The sequence below is a fragment of the Miniopterus schreibersii genome (assembly GCF_964146895.1).
Source record: "Miniopterus schreibersii genome assembly, chromosome: 1".
NCBI classification, from domain to species: domain Eukaryota; kingdom Metazoa; phylum Chordata; class Mammalia; order Chiroptera; family Miniopteridae; genus Miniopterus; species Miniopterus schreibersii.
The window spans coordinates 17,295,380-17,313,103 of record NC_138101.1 but is presented as its reverse complement, the minus strand read 5'-3'; positions in this window follow the sequence as shown (position 1 = coordinate 17,313,103).

Below are 17,724 nucleotides of genomic sequence, written 5' to 3'. Positions count from 1 at the left end.
AGTGATTCCCTCTGCTGGGTCTGGGTGAGTTTGGAAAGGACCAAGATGCACACCAAGGTCTGCTTTTCCAAGCCCTGGGTCCAGAAGCAAATCAGGCAAAGACTCAAAGCACCCAGAGGCTGATTGTTATTCAGTGTCTTAATGAGCCTCAGGCTGTAAAAATTCCATAGGGTAGGGCAAGAGGTTTTGCAGTATGGTGGGGCATTTGCTTCCAGGCAAAAGCTGTTTGCAAGGTAAATGTCTGAGAAAGATGTCCTCTGCAGTATGAAGAAATGACTCAGCACAAGAATCCAAGTGGGTGCCCTCTGCTCTCTCTCTCTCTCTCTCCAGAGTCAGCATCCCTGGACTCACTCACACAGCTCCATTCCACTCTGCCCTCCCTTGCCAGAGCCCAGTGTGAGTGGCTGCACTCGAAACTTTTGTGTTGGCCCTTTGAGAGGGTGCCTGCATTTGCAGTATTCTCTCCCTGTCAGACAGAAACCCTGCTGATTTCAAAGCCAGATGTTATGTGGGCACCTTTCTCAGTTCTGGTGCTCTGGGCTGAGAAGCCCAGCTTGGGGTGTAGGCCCCAGAGTTCTTAGTGGGAACCCCCCACAACTGAGATATCCTTTCAGAACTTCAGCTGCTGCCTGTGGGAGCCCAACCAACCATCTCAGGCCTCTGTATTTCCTACTAGTCTCTATGCAGTTTCAACTTTACATCCTTGGTTATGAAGATGCTCTCCAGTTAGTCTTCAGTTGATTATTCAGGATATTTTTTCTATACTTTGGTTTTATTCCAGTTTGGTCCTGAGAGAATGTCAGTGTAGCTTCCACTCAATCTGCTGCCATCTTGGAATCCTAGAGTTCTCTTCTCAACCTTACCTCTTAATAGCAAACTTGAGCAAAGACTTAAACTCTCTTAGATTTTATTCCCTTACTTTTTAAATGGAGATAATGGCTGTCATTGTAAATTTGATCTAAGAACAAAAAGATAAAGTAGTAACTAGTTTAAAGCTCTTTTGGTTGCAGTTGGTAACACACTAACTGTGGGAAGAAGAATTCATCAATGCTATACTGATAGAATTATTTGTTTATAATTTTAATTGTCCACAATCTTCAACTGAGTCTAAGTCTTTACTATAATGTAAATATAATAATGTGTAATAATACTACCTCAAGAATTGATAATTATTGGTTATAGGGTTTGGCAAGATAAGAGTCAATGCTGTGGGATTTTTCAGTAACACAATTAAAACATGTACATACTGGTTGGGGTTTTAGTGTTTTAACTTTTCTTCTAAATGCACTAGTTTATTTTCCAGAGCAGTGCTTTACTTAATGTCAGAAGAGAAAATTTAAATTTAAGTACACTTCTTTTTATAAAAGAACAGCACAGACATAGAATTGGAGGAAGTATTATCAAAATTAAAAAAAAACATAATAATGGGTCTCCACATACCTTAAAATGCATATTGCTGTACATTTCTCTTAATGATTCATCTCAAGAGTTGATGGGTTTCTTACTATGTATCAGATATGTTACTAGGTGGTTTATATAGTTTTCTCATTTAACACCACAAAAGCCAGGTAGTAATTATCTTCCTTAAGTTGTTAATAAATAAACAGGCTTCTAGACAACCACTTTTTCAAAGAAAAAGCTGGCAGTGGGATTCAAGGACTTGACTATATTTTTTTCCAAACCAATTATGCTAAATAATTTGTTAATCTAATAAGTATAGATATTACTTGATGCCTTCTTTATGGCAGCTTTTTTATTATTATTTAAAATTCTTTTAACTTTCTTATTTTTTAAATAATTCTTTCATTTTTATTGTTGGCACTATTACAAATGAGAGCATTTTAAAATGTTTTATAAGTCAGTCATTGTTTCAGATCTTTGGTAACTTGAACAAGGAACAGTTGTATAAATTGCATCTAGGAATTATTGCTGATGATTGGCAAGGGGCTAGTGTAAGAAAGATTTAGAGAGTAAACACCAATGGTAAGTCTAGAGTAGCACAACTCTAGATTTTGTTGAAGCTGCATGGAGAGGAATTCTGTAGAGTTAAGCCCTCTTTACAGATTCCATGTTTTATAAACATCTGCAGAGGGCTACAAGGGAAATTTCCATTGAAGCCCTTCAAGTGTAAGGGAGTAAGGTTCTCTCATTGCTGTGTCCTAGAAAATGCCTACTTACTATTTGTATTGCTTTCTGAGGGTGGCCACAGTAGAATACTACAAACTAGGTAGTTTAAAGTACATAACTTTATTTTCTCACAGTTCTGGAGACTGGAGTCCAAGATCAAGATGCCAGTAGGGCTGGCTTCTGGTCAGACTCTCTTCCTGGTGTGCAGGTGACTGACTTCTCTCTGTGTTCTCACATAGTGCTTCCTCTCTGTATGGAGGGAGAGAGATCTCTCCTATTTCTTCTTCTTATAAGAGCAATAGTCCTACCAGATTAGGGGCCCACTTTTATGACCTCATTTAACTTTAATTGTCTTAAAGTCCCTATGAGGGTGTGTGCACCTGTCAGTGCTCAGAAGCCTTGAATTGCAGTCTCCCATTTACCATGCAGCATTTCTTCATTCCTTTGCCTCTGGCATGAGAAAGAGGAAGATAACACTCCCACTGGAAATCACTGGCTCCTTAGCAAGTGCTGAGGATTGAAGTATGGATAGGGGCACAAGGAGGAGTAAAGGATGACTGCAGTCACTCATATGCGTCTTGGTGTACACGAACTGTTCTTGAATAGAAATTCACGCCAAACCTGAAAGGTGAAAAGTGACCTTGGTTTTTGATACAGCATTTAGAAGTTCTGCATGGCAAAAGAAAAGCACTGCTTTGGATTGTCAAAATATGCAGAGAAAGTCAAAGTTAATGTGTTCTGACAATAAAATAAACTTACATTCCCTTTAACTATTCAGCCACAGAGGTAACTAATCCTTCATTCAGTAGCTCATTATGCAGTGTCATGAAATAGATAATACGATTTCCTCAACCCTCTTTTGATTTCATGTCAAACAAATTTTCTCAAAGCCATTTAATAAACAAATAGAAAAAGCAAACCTGAAACCTCAAACAATTTGTGTAATAGATTACTCTGAGACATCTATTACTATCCCCTCGAAACAGATGTACATTTCTGCCCAATTGAGGAAATAATCCAAATTGAAGTTTAGATAAATTGCATAATAAGAAAAAAATTAAGACAGCAGAATTTTTTAATATTTAAAATAAAAAATAAGAATATATTAAATGATTCATTATATTGAGAATCAGCAAGCAATTGAATTAAACACATTAAAACTGTCTTGCTTATAAAGATGTTGGCTCTCTAGGTATCTATATATATTTTTTCAGAAAAATGCTCTAATAATGCATTCTATAATTCAATTATATAAGGCTCCTTATGAGTCCTCAGTTTTACTTTGTACTATTTGTTACTCCTTCTGTCCGCCATGTCCTTTTGCCCACGCTAATTTCTGGAGGGAAAACTGACTTCTCTTCAAGACTGAGCTTAAGGGTGCCTCTTCCATGAAGTCTCTCTAAACCTCTAAGCCTTAGTGTTTGGCAGTGCTACTTTTCCTTTTCTTAAGAAATTATTGTGCTCCTTTACTTCTATGACTATCGACCATACCACCCTGCAGTCAAGACTCATGCCCAATGCATCTTTTTCTCTCTTACCTGAAACAATCTCTAGTCCAAGGTAAGCATTTAAAGGTGTTTGTGAAAGCACAACCAACCAAGTAAGAGCATCATAAGAAATAAAGATATTGAGATTACCTAGTTAAATTGCTGATTATGTTTGTCTATATTTGTTATCATAGACCTTCTGTTTTAGAAAGGCAAAAGATAAAAACCAAATAAAATTAGGCTTTTAATTAACTTAATTTAATGCAATTGAAAACCAACACCTTTTTCTGTGAAGATGTTTGCAAATAAATTGATGTAAGTTGTGCAGCTTTCCAAATATTTTATAAGTATATATGTTTATATTTACATTCCCGGTGCCATGTTCCAGAGATTCTATCAGCAGCCCCAATCTCTGAGTTCTGTCTCCTTTCTTTAACAGGGCCTCCATGGGGTACTTTCCTGTGTCACAGCCAGGAAAGTATCTAAGAAGAGATCTGTGGCAAATACAGAGCTCATAATGTTAAGTTTCCCTTTAATCCAATGCCTGAAATCTGTTGTCTCATACATTTTTTTCAGTTTAAGAACTTTTTAGGATTGTTCTCTTTTTTTATTTAATTAAATTTATTGGGGCAAAATTGGTTAATAACATTGTGTAAGTTTCAGGTGTGTAATTTTATAATACAACACCTGCATGCTCTACTGTATAAGGAACACATAAGTTAACAGTGTTTCATGGTAGGGGACTAGACAGCTAGTTGCATTTCACTGCAGGTAATTTTTAATACCAATTTTAGGACTGTTTTCTAGATTGAATGAACTCGTGAAGCCAAAGTGTGTACTATACAGCTTCATCTTAACATGCGTCGATACATTTAGCACACCTCCCAATTCAAATCAGTTCCTTTTTTCAAGGTAAACTTACTTGACTCATGGATTTTACATAGCATACCCATTAGTAACTCTCAGAAGGGTGAACCATACTATAATACTCATATCTTTCAATCACATGTGATTTCTGAAAAGTAACGCCTAATCTATTTTGTTAAATTTAAAATAATTACACCTTTACATTTCAATTGGTATTTGTTATTAAAATAATTAAATGATAATTCTATTTGAGCATTACATTTAATTGAACTGTAATTAGTTCTGTTTAGTACAACCATGCAATTCAACATAATTACTTTGCCCCAAGAGTTTTTCTCTCTTCACTCAAACTACTTACAAATAGTAAAATAGAAGGAGATGATTCATATCTGTCAAAATGCAGAGGGATTACCCAAACAGCAAGTTATGAGAAGATTGGATGGGGTAATGATAGTTACTCTTTAATGACACAGGGGGGCAGCAGAATTCTGGTGGGTAATTTTCCACCAGGTATACCTGGTAGCCAATTTATTATGTCCATGAGTGTTTGGTTACAAGCATGAGTCATTTTGGTCAAACAGGAAACTCCACAGAGTAGCTGATTCTAAAGGTTTGGGCCAATAAAGGAGGTATTACTATAATCAAATTACACAGATAAAAATAAAATGATCTAGTATGCAAAATCTTGCTCATCCCACCCAACCCCTCTGGTCATCAACAGAAGCACCACCTTAATGTGAAAGAGATGGCATTTGAGCCATAATATGGAGCAGTCCATATTACCTATTTAAGTATCTGTTTAGGAAATAGTTTTGAAACTCACTCTGTTTTAGACAGAGCAGTTCTTGGGGAAGTCAGCTCAGTGTGACATAATTCCTATCCTTGCTGTCAGGAAGCAAAGCTCAGATAAGAGCATAGACACTAAAGCCAATATCTTGTGGCAATGAGAAAGTTAGAGTAGATCTCAGATAATATGGCATTATAACTTTAGAAATATTTCAGAAATATACTGGGAAACCACAGTTCCTTAAACTGTTCATGTGTTGAGGTTGTGGGAATCAGAAAGTTATTGATTATAACTTCTTTCTATCTATTTTAAAAAGAAAATATAATCTGGGGCTAAAGTTTTATTTATTTGGAATTATAAAACATACTGAAATAAAATCCAACTTTTAGAATAGCTGGGCCCTTGGGGTATGGGTAGGGAGGGACAGAGAGAGAGAGAGAGAGAGAACTATATATATTCAACTTTTAACTTTGTGGAGTAAACTGTGTCCAACTGACTTGTAGCACTCTCTGAAGTACAAAACAACCGATCATTTAAAAAGGTATATGTGCTAAAAATTCAATTTAGATAAACACATTCTTATATTCTCATAGCTCCACTTTCTGGAAATAATGGTAATCTAATTAGTTAATTGGTGAGCTAATTAATTTGGTAAATTAAAAGATTATAGGATTTTTCATAAAAGTTTTAAGCATAATTGAGACACAAGATTTATAAAATTTATCCAATTAGATGTTCATGAGGTATACTTCTTAGGCCACCAAGTTCAGTCCTTTCCAGTAAGCATGTAGCTGGGATCTTAAGGAAACTGTCAAAGGAAAAAATGTAGACACTTTTTGAATGTTGAAAGACTTTTTCCTTGAAATAATGAAACCCATTGCAAAGCTGTTCTGCTTTAAATAATAGTGAACGCAAAGTAGAGAGAGAATGTGTGTATATAAAATATAAATTATTATATAACAGTCAAACTTCTGATAGGATAAGTTTGGGATCAATTTCGTAAAAATCATTAAGAAAAATTCACAGTCTTTGATAACTTGAAAGATAGATAAAGAAAAAGGGAGCGATGAAGGAAGAAAGAAAAGGGAAGGAAGGAAGGAAGGAAGGAAGGAAGGAAGGAAGGAAGGAAGGAAGGAAGGAAGGAAGGAAGGAAGGAAGGAAGGAAGGAAGGGGGAGAGAGGAAGGGAGAGGAACGAGGGAGGGAGGGAGGGAGGAAGGGAGAGGAGGGAGGGAGGGAGGGAGGGAGGGAATCGGAAGGAAGGGAGAAAAAAGGAGAGAAAAATGACATAAATGACAAAGAAACAAAGAAATGAACAAAATAAGCAAAAAATAAACAGGAGGATAGCTTATGTCAGCACTTAAAGCTCTCAGAAACTCCCTGTCTTCTATCCTTCAGAATTCAAGGGTTTTAGAAATGTGGATGGTCTCAGGTTAATGGTACTTGATATGTTCTAGGTCCAATAAAAAATCACACTAATCCAAGGGAACATAAAACACCAATTTTACACACTCAGATTTAACTTGAGAATTAGTTTTCCATAAAAAAAAAAGAGAGCTGTATATAAGTTTAGGGACATGAGATGCCAGTATAAACAATTAAGACTACCTGTTTCTTTAAAATTAGGATGAAAGTGTTAGAAATAATATTCATATTGGTTGGAAAATTTTAAAAAAATAATATCTTTTTGTTTATACAGGGGTGGGCAAAAGTAGGTTTATGGTTGTTTGTATGGAAAATAATACAATAATTAATAAATAATATTATAAGAATAACTGTTCCATGTACTCAAAACTGTAAACCTACTTTTGCCAACCCCTGTATTTATACTAAGTTTTGTTCTAATTATATATAATCATTTATTAATAAGTATAAAATAATGTTAAAATTTAAGCCTGTATGCATATTATTTCAAACACATGAAATTGCATATATTAAATATGTACAGTTTTTAATATATCAATTATACCTCAATAAAGTGGCATCAAAAATTAAGCCTACTTGTTTCAGTACAAACACTACATTTTGCTTAAAAGAAATCACCAAGTGGGAAAGCATGCAAATTCTGTTTCCCAGTTTAACGTGGCTCAAAGGGTAAACAAAGTAGTTTGGATTATGGGGCCATAACCAAAGCTTTCTACAGGTTACAGGGAAAAAAGTCTTTAGAAGAAATACATGCCTCCCTGTGTTGATGATGTGAGTGATGTCAGTCACCAAGCAGACAGGACAATGAGAGTCAAATCTGGTTTGTGAGTTTGCCCACTTAATGTTCTTGAGGAATCCACGGACTTGCATTTCACATGAAATCCAGTACCATTTTCAAAGCATTTTTCTAACTTTCCAGGTGAGAAAATTTTTTTAAATACTCAAGGACAAGCAGCTATGATCATCTTTTAGGATCATTAACTTTTCCCCCTATCGTATTAAATGCATTTTATCATCTCTTTAATGTATCCTTAATGCTACTACCAAGAAAAGAAATGTGATGATAGATAAGCTGCAGGCTGCGAATTTGCCACGGTGTTTAATGCTTTGCTTGAATCGCAGCCCTAACTATCCACCTAAGAAACCCTTACTGTCTGCTGGACAGTCGCGCTTAACCCTCACTCCGTCTTCTCTCCCTTTTGAACCATTGCATGAATGCCTTGCTACATTTTGCATATTTGCTTTGAGGTTTTAATAACTTGAAACCAATAATTTATTTTCTGCTTCAGTTGAGATATTTTGAATATTTGTCAGTATTAATAATCACAAATGAATATACAGAAGCAGAAACTGATGCATTAAGAGAGTTGAATGTGCTTTATCTATGATATATTATAACGATGCACTACATATAGTCAGACAAATATATATACATACACACAAGCAGAAAAAGATAAATTGGAAATAGTAAAACCATATATGTATGTTCATATGATATATATACACATATCAATATATGTTATCACATATATAATGTATATCATGCATATAGTATATACTTATATGTTTTATATTATAATTATAAATTATATGTATTAATATGTTAAGTTCTATATGCAAACATGTTTTTTCCTGCTAATTTTACCTCAAGTTAGAAAAGAAACAAATTTTATATTTTATATTTTCATATTGGGAGTATTATATTTATATATCCACTCAATCTGAAAGTTATAATGTTTCATTCAGAAAAGAATATATATTAAAAACTATGTAATTTCTACCTATCTTCAGTCAAGATAGATGTAAGAAAAATGAACCTTAATGGCCAGAATGACTATAATACACATATGAGGAATATGTTTTTCATTTTTTTTAATTTTGAATTTGTCCTAAAGTTCTATTTTTCTTAAGATGGCAGCCTTTCTTTCAAGTTTTTCCTCCAGTGTCTTGTATATACATACTGTATCAAACATAGAAATCATAAATATCAAATAATTAGTTGTACACCAAAAAGTGATTCAATGTTTTATGTCAATTATACCTCAAAAAAATAAATAAAACATCAAATTATATTTCTTCAAATGACCACAGATATTATCATGACTAGGGCTGAATTTAGACAACATTGGCCTGTGCTGTTTTCGTGCCCAGCATTAACACACGCACATAACAATGGATAAAGTGTCTCTGAGTGAATTGTTTTGGGGGTGTGTTAGGTAGAATAACGAACGGCTCCCCTGCAATGCCTGCACCCTAATTCCTGAAACCTATGAATACATTTTGTTCCATGGCAAAGAACTGATGTAGCAGATGGAATTAAGGTGGCTAACCTTCAGACAGGGAGAGCTTCCTGGAATATTCAGTCGGGCCCAATGTGATTACAGCATCTTTATGAGTAAAGAAAGGAGCAGGGAGTCAAGGAGGCCTCCTCCGGTAACTAAAAAAGGCAAGAATATGGTATTTCCCACAGAGCCTCCAGAAAGGAATGCAGCCCTGCCCACATCTAAATTTTAGCCCAGCGGTGTTCAGTTAGGCCTTTGGACCTCTAGAACTCTAAAGTTAATAAATTTCTTTTGTTCTAATTCACCAAATCTGTGGTCACTTGGTACTGTAGCCAACAGGAAACTAATATAGCAGACAATACTTTATTGTGTAGCCTCAGAATTTTCTCCTGCTTGGGAGAACTAGAAAACCATAAGCCTCATGGGAGAGTTGGTGTTTTCATCACTTATGTTTATGTAAAAAATGCTTAGCAAGACATTAAAAGATGAGAAATGGTAACATTGTCAAAATTTTAATCTATCAGTAGTTTGATGCCCCAAACTTTTATTAGAAAAACAAATTGACAGTAATTTTTTACAATGTATGATTAACAGTAAAGTAAATGATGAATTAATATGTGTTTTATTTTAAATGTATCACAAAGGGAACCATGTTTTGGCTCCATGTTTTTAACTTGAATTTTTTAAATTAACAGTACCACATGCAAAAAAATTACATTTGTTAATAGGGGGCTGATTATTCTCAAGCTGTAGGAAATATTTTCATGGATTTCTTTTCTTGGTTTTCAGGTGTGATTACATTGCCCATCTTCTAATGATGGACAACGTGGCAATGGGGCAGAGGAGGGATGTTTTAAATCCACAGGTAGGTTCTACTTAGCATTTGCCATCACAGTACATAGTAATACAAAACAAAGGGCTTAATGAACACTGGCTTATAGGACTGAAATTTGTTTCCTTGAAGGTAAATATGGTAGAATTCTTTATATTTTATTTTTTAATATCGTTAAATGTTTGGTATAACTCAAGGGTAAACTGATGGGCCAGTAAATTTGGCAGGTGTTAGCAGGGCGCTTTTATTTTTCATGAGAAACTTTTTATTGAAGTGCAGTATGAGTACAGGTAAGTACACACATATCTTGCTGACCCGTCAGGAAGAGTAAACGTGTGTAACTGGCACACAAATCAAGACACAGAACCTTATTCACACCCCATAATCCTTCATCTTCTTTCTGGTGTTTGACCCCATTCAAATGTAATCACTTTTCTGACTTCAGAAACCACAGGTTGATATTGTCTAGTTCTGTGCTTATAGTAAAAGAAACATACAGTGAAGACCATTTTTGTCGTTTTCTTTTGCTTAATACAAATCATAGCTATATTCTTCTGTTTCCTTATAAATATATGATTTATATGTTCCATAATCTCAGAATAATCTCCCTTTATCAGGATCTTTACCTTAATCACTTCTGCATTGTCACTTGTGACAGGTATATAAACATATTGACAGATTCTGGGGATTAGAGGATATAGATCTTTTTCGGGGGTGATCGTTATGTCTACCATAATTAATAATTATACAGAAACATAAATGTAACATAAATATCAATTACATATAATGTGTAAGAAACACATATGAGTATAAATGACAAAAATAATTACTAAATGGGTTAAAAGAGGTTCTCTTGGGAAACCAGAGAGGTGAGAGAGCTACAATTCTGAGCTTTTATAGTAAAAGCCCTTTGGAACTATTTTCCCTTTATGCACGATAAAAATTTTAAGCATCAAATGGGTCCCAGGAATCAGTTTTTATTATTGAAATGCAGTCCAGTTAAAAATGTAATGAATTTTTATTCACTAAATTATACACCATTGAGACATATAAAACAACACCTGGTACAAACATTAAGGAAATTTGTGTACGCTTCTCAGACTTTAACGTATGCACAATACTTACAGGTCAAACCTCGAAAAAATTTTAAAGATAAAACACTAACATTTCCTAAAAAATTGTTCAAATCACTATTAATTAGGTTATAAATAAAAATTCAATTATATCTTAAACACAGAATATTCAAAATAGTCTGATGACCAAAATAAACACAATGGATTAGATACCATTTTAATCTGTCCTTTCTCCAGAAAATAAAACAACCAAAAAAAAACATTTTTATAAAATTTTAAATTCATGGGGACAACAAAAAATGGAAAAATAAAACAACCAGTGGTGTTAATACATATTCTTGGGATAACACAATTAAACTTAATGACAGTAAGTGTTTTAGCAAAACATAAAAGATGATACCAAAATGCCTTATGCAAGCAATGGCATAAAAAGTAAGAGTAGCTGTGCCACTTTATCCTAGAAAGATGTAGGGAGAGATAACTCAGTTGCCTGAGAAGTCAAACATGAGGGGTGAGGCTGAAAGGAAAGATTATTTGAGCTCGTAAACCCACAAATCCTCTCCCACCCAGCAAGGATAAAAATCTACCTCCCACACAGCCCCCAGAAGAACTGCATGTTCCCTCTGTGAAATTAAACCAGAGTCCACTGTCCACCAAGCCACAAGGCAACAGGGATAATGGCTGAGAGCAATTATACCAGAAACAGGGATTAGAGGTAAGCAAATATTATCTGTAAAGAGCCAGTTCATACATTAGACTTTGCAGTTTACATAGTTTATGTTGCAAAAAGTTAATCGTACAGTTGTGGCATGAACGAAGTCATATACAATATGCAAGTTAATGGATGTTACTGTGTTTTAACAAAATTTTATTTATGAAAGGCTAGATTTGGTCAACAGACAGTAGTCGACTGACCTTTGGATTAAAGCTTACACATTTAAGAGCAAGATAACTAGCAATCTTTCCCAACATGGTAACCAAATGTACATTAACCAGAGTTGCTGACTACCCAAGGAAGAAGAACAGCTTATTCTGCTGCTTGGGAGACCCCCCAAAAAACCATCCCATTGCCACCTGATCTATCTGAAGTGAAGTCCTACCAGGAAGACATACACATAGAGCCGCTAGTAAGCTTTCTAGAATCTCACTCTTAAGTATTAATGGAGAGAAAAAGCTCAGCAGATATTTGAGACATCTCTAACATGAAAGACAAAGAATACAAGAATGAGAAATTTTGAGGTGAAAAGATAAGAAGTGAGCAAAAATTTTAAACTATGTTGTTATTAGATATTATTAATATTTATTTTATCAATGTCCTCTGAAATACACTCTTGAAACAAGAAGATGATATACAAGTGGTGTCATTCATCCTTTTATTCGAAAAATGTTTGTTGACACCTGCCTTGGGCAAAACTCAGTTCAGGTGCTTGAGATAGAGCAATAAATAAAAATAAAACAAAAATGTAAAAACTCCTGCCTTCACAGAGCTGCTATTTTAATAACAGGAGAGAGACTCTAAAAACACAATAAAGGTGACAATAGAATGAATTAAATGCTATGTAGACACTGTGGAACAGGATAAGTCAACTCAGGAGTTCTTAGAGTTGCAGTCTTAAATACCACGGTCCTGGAGGGACCCATGGCGAGGTAAGGTTTGAGCGCTGGCTGTTACCTGTTAGCCACTGCGGAGTTAACATTTTGTATGTCTTTGAAGACTGATCTAGGCAGAGGGGGCGACCAGTACAACTTCTAAAAGCAAGAGTATGCCTGAAGTGTTTGTAGACTAGCAATCAGGTCAATGTGGCTGAAGTGGAGTGAGAATAGATGGCAGTGAAGAGAAAGCAGCTGGCACGTAAGACCAGCTGTAGATCAGCAATGTTCATAGTGTTTTCCAGAGACCTTCAGAGGCAGCCAAGATCCTTTAAAGTGATGGTAACACTGCTGGTGTCTTAGCACAATGGAGTTTTGTGTGCTGCCCCAAATTAAACTAGAAAAAAAATGCCAGTTTCACTTAAGGCCATCCTTGACGAAGCAGTAAAAATTATTAATTTGACTAAATCTCAGTCCTTTTCATATAACAGTTTTCAGACATCTTTTTCATATTATGTGTGACAAAATGGAAAACGTGCACAGAGCACTTCTGTTGTGCATGAACATATAGGAGGAAAAGCACTTGCAAGATTTTTTTGAGTTCTGAGCTGAACTCGCTGCTTTTATCATGAAATGCCACTTTATGTAAAAGAGAAACTGACAGATGAACTATGTTTATTCAGACATTGGGGACGATAATTTCTAAAAAAATAAGCCTTTAGCTTCAGCAAAAGCGACAGACAGTATTTGATATGGTAAAATTGGGGTTTTCAAGAAAAAATTTGCATGTTTTAGAACTTGTATTAGCTACCATGACCATGACTGGTTTGTAATAAAGATTCTTTTGATATCAGTTGTGGTGTTAATGAATGTGACATTTTGATAATGCATGATGTAATGTGTGAATATTCTGCAAGATATGCATAAATAAAGGAACCATTATTTAACACTGCATGATGTTAAAAAAATCCTGCATTTGACATTTTCAAAATATCAATTAACTTTAATGTAACAGAGCACAAATTTTCATTGACATGGTCCAAATTCTACACCACAATTCCATACCTATAAGTAACTACCACTTGATAGGCTCTGGTATAGTATCAAAGGCAAATATTCACAAGAATCAAATATTAAAATGTCTCCCCCTTTTCCATGCAGTGATATCTGTCTCGACCAGATTTTCTGCATATATCTCAACCAAACAAAATAGCACAACAGAGTGAATACAGAAGCAGATATGAGAATCTTGCCGTTATTTTTAAACCAGACATTTAAAATATTTACAAAACTATTTAAAAGTGCCAATCTTCTCAATATATTTGTTTGAGAAAACAGTTATTTGTCATAATGTGGTGTTTATGTTATATTTAAGAAGTTTGTTATTGCTATTTTAAATAAATTAATAAATATCTTTAAAATGTATCAATTTTTATCTAGTATAGTACAGAGATTTTATCGAAATACACAAAAGCTTTTTTGGATTCTCCAGAATTATTAATAAAGGTGTCCTATGCAAAATATGTTCTCTATAATCTCATAACCTGTGTGATCTTTCTTATGCTTTGTTTATTTCTCCATTGACCAGGAGTTACTCAGTGTTAATCAATAATTGCTTTATATGAAGAAATGTCTTGCCCATTAGCCAGCTCAGGAATTGGCAACATGTACTTTAATGGTTAATGTAGTTTTTTTTTCAGATACCAAGAGACAAAACACTTATAGGGGAAAAAGTCTTCACAATGGTCTGGAGGACTGTATTTGAAACCCTGAAGCCAATTTTTAATACAATTGAAATTTGTATCTCCTGCTTACGCTTGATCTTGAGCATCATTAGCAAGGAAGATGTTAGCATTTCATCTTGCCAAGGAAGCCATTAATATAGTTTTGGACACGGTTCAAAAGACAACTAGAAGTGAACAATATTTTAGATTTCATGTTTTCAACGTTTGGTAATAGTTATAGTTCTTGTTTAATTTCACAACAAATGGAGCTTCTGGGTTTTGTTTTATTTTATTTATCTCTATTTTCCACAGTAGTCAAGACCTATTCTTACCACAGAGAAGTCAGTTGTTCCTTTTTGTATGTCATATGTTTCAAAAATTTGGACATCTGATGTACACTCACCTGAGATGGTTTATTAGTCTGAGTCCTCTGTCACAGTTTTCAGGAGACATTTTTGCTAACTGTACAAGCTTAAGTTAGAAGTGCTTCTTGTGAACTTGGAAGGCATCTGTCACTACTCTCATCTTTGTACTTAGCATAACATACTGTATTTTTTTAAGAATCTGGTCTGTATCCCTATTTGACTTCAACTTCTATAAAGGTAAAGGGCATGTATGCCTTGTTCATCACTGTATCCCCAGTACTTAACTACCTTGGGAACATGTATTTTAGCATGGCATAGGGGAATTTCTTTGTTAAAGCCCTTACATCTCAATGACATAATAGCATTCATTGCCTCAAGAAAGAAAGAAAAAAAAAGCATAATTCAGCACTGATTTACAAATTTATATATTTTAAATTATTGTAAAACAGTAATGTGGAATACTATGTGCATTTGAGTCTCAAGAGCCAGGCAATTGAGAAGGAAGAACATTTTGTTCTAAATAGAATTCTAAATATTAGGATTTCCTTATGGGCTATACCTGGGAAACTCAAGAGCTAGAGTTTATATCTAGAAGAATAGGAAACTTTTGGGCTACTGATCATCTGGAACACTGAAGATGGATACATAAATGCAGAGTGTCCCTAGGCCAGCATTGCTGCCGTAGAGTAGAAATGGCAATGTGGTCTGTCTAGTAGATGAGAGTCTTAGATAGACTCCCTGCATTTCAAATCTCCCTCAGTTTGTATGGCACATGGATAATATCCAAAATTTTTTAAGATCCAAGTCTCTGAGAGAAATAAAGACTAACCCAGCTGCAGCGAAAATGTTTTGGGGATTATAGATTCCATGGCAGGAGCTACAAAACCATCAGAGGAGCCCAGTTTGGGGCTGAGTCATCCAGAGAGACAATTGTGTTATTTCCAGAAGAGTCACCTTGCTTTGTCTGTTTCATAAGATCAGAAAAAGACACTATCCAGTGATGTTCATGCTGAAGACAAAAGTCAATTGCCAATACCAAGTAGAAAAAATAGACCTTAGCAGAGGTTAGTGAGAACAGAAGAAAGTACTCAAACCACAAGCATCTTCAATTCCAGGACTATACAGAGTGGCGTACAGAAGTTGGCTCAAACCAGCTCCTTAGAGCCAAGTGTGGGTATCTCTTCCCAACTCTAATTCAATGGTGTCAGGTTGGAACCTCAAAACTGGCCACTATGAGAGATTTTATTCCATGAACTTGGAAACCCTATAAATTGTGGTGTTTCCCCCACTCCATACCAGGTAGCTTGTTTTTAACATTTACCAACACACCACAGATGATATGTAAACCTACTGTATATTTAAATTGCCCTGAAAAGAAAGAAAATAGAGGGAGCACAAACCACACACCACCTTAAATAGAGAAAAACGGTTTCCAACTCTGCAAAAAAGATTCCTAAGAGCTCAATATTTTTTAACTATAAAGAAAAGTAAGAACATTGTTTTGTTTTTTGTCAGTTAATTTAGACAATACAGTTGTAAAAACAATATCTATTAGGTTAAAATTTAGCATATCACGATGATATTTATTCATTCAACTATTAGATCTGGGAAAATATGATACCCTATTGCTATTTAACTAGTTACTCATGTCTCTGCTTCCCCTGCTAAGAAAGATTTCTGCGTTAGAGGTACTTCTGTTTTAAACATGTCACATTAACCATCCAGATGGTTAAATGCAGCCTTGCCGATGGTTAATGCATGGCTTGTTGCCCATTGTACTGAAGTACGTGCTTCCAAAGAGATCAATGCTGTCAGTGCCTTCAGCAAGATCTCTCAAAGTCCCATTTACAGACTGCTGCCAAAGTGGCTTACATATTGGCATCAATTACTAGCTTGTCATAGTGGTTTCTAGGGGAAAGCAACACCAAAGCTGTTGATGAAGACTGGAGTTTCCTAGATAGGAACTTTGCACTGGTATCTGCCATGTGTATCTGTCAGAGCAACTTGAATCAGTCTTAGAAAGCTAAGGGGAGGGAACTGCCTTCATTTTGTTAGGGCCGGCCTCCCCCAACACTCTCTCTGCTTACCAATTCATCTGTCAGCTCCTCCTGAGCATCATTTCTCTGAAAGGACATTTTTGTTTTACTCCGTCTAAGTACTGTTTTAAATTGTATTCTCAAAAGGCAAAAATATTTTCCATCAAAGTGTTCTTATTCACAACTTTGCATTTATTTTCTGAGATGAATTAATTAATAATCACTTCTCCCTCTCCAGACTGGAAGCTCAGTGAGAGTGGAATCTTCCTAACTTTTTTGTACCTATCATTTTGTGTCATTTGGATGCCAATATGTGCTTGTGGAGTAAATAAGTAATAAATAAATAAATAAATAAATAAATAAATAAATATTTATGAAATGTATTGCAACAAAATTAACATTTTAAATATTCCAGAGAAATCATACAATTCAATAAGAAGAGTCAATTAGTAGGAAAATATAGTTCAAGCTGGTAATCATGAAAAAATAGAAATTAGAATCATTTTTTTAAATTTAGCATCATAATTACTCAACAAATTTAAATTTAAACTAGACTTTCAATAATAAAAGTCAAACATTTAAATAATACCAAGTGGTATGTTTTGATAAGTAGATATTGAAATTCTTCAATGGAAGGAGTAGAACTATTATGTACATTTTCTAGTAGGTAATTGGTGAAAATCAATAAAAATGTGTACTTTACCCAGCATTTCCATTTTGTTGGGAATTGTTTTCAGGAAATATATACAAAGATGTATAAAATGGAGCATTCATTAAAACATAATTTATATTAGAAATAATTTAAACATTTAAAAATGTGAGATTAGTATAATGATATATAGTTATGAAAAGTACTAGATACCATTAAAATGGTGTGGTGCATTTCAATTGATTGACAGCTATTCGATGGAAATATATGTAAGTGAAATTGGGTGATGAATAACTCTGAATAGTTCATATGTCACATTCCAGAAAGATATGCATGCACTGAAGTGTTTATAGTGGTTACCTTTGATGTTATTAGTCTTCAGGTAATTTCAATTTTTTTCTCTTTTTGAGCTTCTACATTTTAGACTGTTTTCTACTTTGATAATGTGTTACTTGAATAAGTTATTAGGAGAGAGGATTAAA